At 41.9% G+C, this 4,503-nt stretch overlaps 1 long non-coding RNA gene across 1 annotated transcript; it reads right to left on the bottom strand.

The window, feature by feature from the left end:
* On the bottom strand, positions 1-3,414 carry LOC140466952 (uncharacterized). Its single transcript, XR_011955313.1, has 2 exons — positions 3,235-3,414; positions 1-448 (listed from the first exon to the last, which is right to left on the bottom strand). It is a non-coding gene; the product is annotated as an uncharacterized lncRNA (long non-coding RNA).
* Between the last annotated feature and the right edge of the window lie 1,089 nt (positions 3,415-4,503).

Raw genomic sequence — 4,503 nt, forward strand, 5'->3', positions numbered from 1 at the left:
TTTTTTTAAAATTTTCTTTATTTATTGGGAGCTGCTTTTTCCCTGCTGAGCGCTCCCCATCTCAGCTAACCAAGCAACGCAGTCAACCAAAAGCAAAGAAAATAAATAAGAAATTAATTTCAAATATTTCATACATTTCACGTGTTTATGCTCAAAGTTGCGCTTCATTTTATTCTTTAAAAGTTATTTCTGTTTTTACTCCTTGCGTAGGTCACACGTTGGTTTATTATGTTGCTTGTAAGTTCAAAGTTCTCTTTCAGTCCATTCTCTTCGATCAGAGGCATCAAAGGCAACAGAAGAGATAACTTCTCAGTGCCATCCATTGCTTGTCTTCAATACTTTCACTCTCCAGGTCTATTCGATCAGTCTCCATTTCACTGTTCTGCGCACTAGTGTGCTGACACACTAGTGTCCCTGCCTTGGACAGGAACTCTCCTCTCCTCTCCTCCTGCCAAGAAGTGAGATCAATATCATATTATCATAAAATATGATGCAGTCTGTTAAATTTGCATTTTCCTCAGGCTATGGATAAGCTGTCAAACAAGAACGGGATGGGTTTTACATTAATGCCTCAAGCTCCAATAAATTTATTCTTCCTTACATCACAACTAGTTAGCCTTTGTCTACCCATTGACAGCTATTTGTTCACCATTATGTTTAATAAAGATGTGATTGTACCTCTGAATAGTGCAATCATTTGTCTGCATTATTCCTAATGATCTCCAATCTCAAGCTTAACCAAAGCCTCAAGTTTCCCATTTCATTCCCAGAAATCCCATAGTTGCTAATCTCATCCCTGATCAATCCTAATATTCTCCAAATCACTAACTTTAAGGGTCATTTTATATATTTTTTCTTTTCTTTTACAGCAAAGGGCAATGCTCACAGCTGTTTTTTTTTTCTTTTTTTAAAAATTAACCCCCCCACACTACCACCTAACTGCGGTAGTGCTTACTTTTCCTCCCCAATACCCATGGTGTGTGTGTGCGCAGGTGTGAGACACAGTGACAGACACAAAGTGCACGAATCTTTATTCGATTTCCACCACCAGGAAGATAGGAAAACACCCGAGTGGCCAGTGACAAGCACTGCCCTTCACATCAAAGGGCGATGCTGTGTGATCAAAACAGTGAAGGGGAGGGTAGGGACTAAATCAAAACAGAGTTGGAGGGGGAAATAATACACTCCACTCCCTGCGGCGCCCACCTCTCCCTGAACGACTCCAGGGTGTTGGTGGACACCGCGTGCTCCTTCTCCAAGGACACCTGGGCACTAACGTAACCACGGAAGAGGGACAGGCAGTTGGCCCTAACGACCCCCTCCCCTACATTCCATGAATGAATAAATTATGGGTAATGTACCTGGTGTAGATCACAAGTGATGGTTGTGACCATTTTGGGCTTCAAGCAAGAGACAATCAGAACCATTTTCTAAAAGCCTCATTTTTAAATTTATTGAAGTGTAAAAAAGGTTTCCTGAAATTAATATCCACACAAGGAATTTGTCCAAACAAAACTGGAGAATTTATCAAGAGACCTGTAATTTGACTGCCTGTACAGTTAAATATATTTTATCTTATTTTTAAAACATGTGCCCTTCCCCAACAAAGTGTTGGGAGTGTACGTAATGTAAACTCCAGGGGAATCAGAGGTGACTGGCAACTCGACACCAGTGTGTACCTCAGTTGTCCCTCACAGGGTTTGGCCATTCAGGATAAGGAAACTATAGAGAGCCACGATTCAATTTTTGATGGATTTTCAGTTTGCAAGAATAGAGTTACAGCTAGAGAAGGTGCAGACAAAAATCAATTCTAATGAGAGGTCTGTTCATAAGCTTGAAAACAGCAGGGAAAAAAAAAGCTGTTCTTAAATTTATTGGTACAGGTTTTCAAACTTTTGAATCTTCTGCCCCAACGAAAGAGGGTGGAAGAGAGTATAACCAGGGTAGGACCGGTATTTGATTATGTTGGCTGCTTTCCTGAGGCAGGGAAAGTGTAGATGGAGTCAATAGAAGGAAGATTGACTCTCATGGACTGGGCTGCATTCTCAACTTCGTAATTTCTTGCAGACTTTGGCAGAGCAGTTTTTCTTCACTCATGAAGCAAATACAATGGCAAGTAGGAGAATATAGTCATCCTGATCTATGATCCCTTTCTACACTCTAATTAGACAGAACCTGGCTACTGGAAACTAGTCTACGAGGTACACTGTTTAAAATGAGTACATGAACAGAGACAGATAATTTAAATTGTGGCATGGAACCAAGAGAGGCTAATGCCAATGTAGGCCAAACTAGTGGGTAAAACAATCCAATTAATTGCTTGCAAAGAGGCAGAAAGAGGTATACAGACAAGATGGGGAGTGGTAGTGGCAGACACAAAAAAAGGGAAGGGAGACAAACAAGTGATAAACTTGACAGGAAAGATCTGATGTAGAGATGCTGGCATTGGACAGGGGGGTGGACAAAGTCAGAAGTCACAACACCAAAGCTTTCAGAGCTGTGCTCCTTCGTCAAATGAAGTGAAAGAGAGCAAGAGAAAGGAGGAGGGGGGAAAAGAGGCACAAAAGAGATGATTTGGAGATGCCGGTGTTGGACTGGGGTGTACAAAGTTAAAAATTACACAACACCAGGTTATAGTCCAACAGGTTTAATTGGAAGCACACCAGCTTTCGGAGTGACACTCCTTCATCAGGTGATAGTGGAGGGCTCGATGCGCTGTGTTACGATCGAGCCCTCCACTATCACCTGATGAAGGAGCGTCGCTCTGAAACCTAGTGCTTCCAATTAAACCTTTTGGACTATAACCCGGTGTTGTGTAATTTTTAACAAAAAAGAGACACACAAGAGAGACCAGCTGAATAAGGATATCCGGGGATAAAAGTCAATGTTGGGTAAACGAAATGAGAATGCTGATTATTAACACTAACTGGATGCAGAGTAGGCTTGGGTCTTGACTAGCCTGTTCCTGGTTTCTACTGTATTGTTTTCTCTCTCAGAATACAAAACGTGGGGAAGCAAACTGGTAAACAAACTCTAGACAAGTGGTGTAATGTCTATTCCAGACGATTTCTTCAGGCTTCCCTTCAAAGTGAGTTCACCCCATCACACCCAGAAGTTCCGGAAGAAAGTCAACGGAAATTCTATCCCCTGCATAAAAGAAACAGACTGAGGACCAAAGAAAATCTGAGCGGGAGACGCTTCTGCAAGAAGAACTCAATGAAATAGTGCTCTTACCTTATTTTGGGGAGGAGGAGAGAGAGAGAGATAGGCAGCAGCCATCGTCTCCTCCCTCTGAACAAGAAGATGCCCACCACAAAAAGGAACAAACAACGCCGAGCGTAGCCTTTTATGCGGCTCTCTAACCCAATCACTGAGGGCTGGGAAACTCCCGCCTCTGTCTTCACTTCCTGAGTTCCTGAGTTACCGAGTTACATGAGAAGTGGGACAACAACAAATTACTTTCATTTATGTAGCCTCTTTGAATTAGAAACTTATCAATGCACGACACAGGAACAGAGTTCTTTATGGAGCGATCTTCAGAGATTATTTTAACTCTTTTATGGAATGAGAATGGCTGTCAAGACCAGCATTTGTTGCAGGTCCCTCATTGAGATGGTCGGGGCGGGAGTCCAGAACTGGAGAGGTGCAGAAATCGTGGAGGGTTGGTAAGCTGGAGGAATTGCAGAGAGAGCTAGGACAAGGGTGATGCCATGAGTAAACAATACCAGCATTGGTATATTGCTTCCTAATATCTTCCAGCATTAAATTTGAGAATTTGAAGAGTTCATTGTAACGTCCGATAATCCTACCAGCTTTATCACACCACCATCCTGGTAAGAAGCCAATCTGATTCAATTGGCTGATAATTTTGCACATCGCCCACTTTTGATGAAAGTAAATTCAAACGGTTGGCACATCAGAATATGACACAAGTAAGCTTTCACTCCTTTTCAAAACTTTGAGCCAAGTATATTTTGCTGATGAAAAGATGTAAAAGTTGTTTGCAGTAGGGACGTAATGACACATGGAGAAGAAAGTGGAAGGAGCATATATTTTATTTTCTCTTTAATGTAGAACAAGGTTAGCTTGATAAATGACTAGGTTCAGCTACCATTTCTTTCATTGCTTTTTGAAAACACGGGGATCGTTTAATTAGTAAGATGGGTGATTTTTAAAATAACTGTCCAGAGGTATTTATTGGAATCTGTGAACAAAAAAAAGAAAAAAGGGAGGTCAGTATCTTATAGTGCAGTGGCTCTGTCACTGCCTCTGAGCTAGGTAGCCCTAGGTGCTGGTCCCATTTGCTCTAAAGTGTGGATCATAACATTCCTGAACAGATTAACTCATTTGAGCATCATGGTTGCTCAGTGGTTAGCATTGCTGCCTCACAGCTACAGGGACCTGGGTTTGACTCCTCCCTCAGGTAACCATGTGTGTAGAGATTGCACATTTTCCTTATGTCTCCTTGGGTTTTCTCCAGGTGCTCCAGTTTCCTCCCACAAT

This window comes from Chiloscyllium punctatum, chromosome 44 (assembly GCF_047496795.1).
Source record: "Chiloscyllium punctatum isolate Juve2018m chromosome 44, sChiPun1.3, whole genome shotgun sequence".
NCBI classification, from domain to species: domain Eukaryota; kingdom Metazoa; phylum Chordata; class Chondrichthyes; order Orectolobiformes; family Hemiscylliidae; genus Chiloscyllium; species Chiloscyllium punctatum.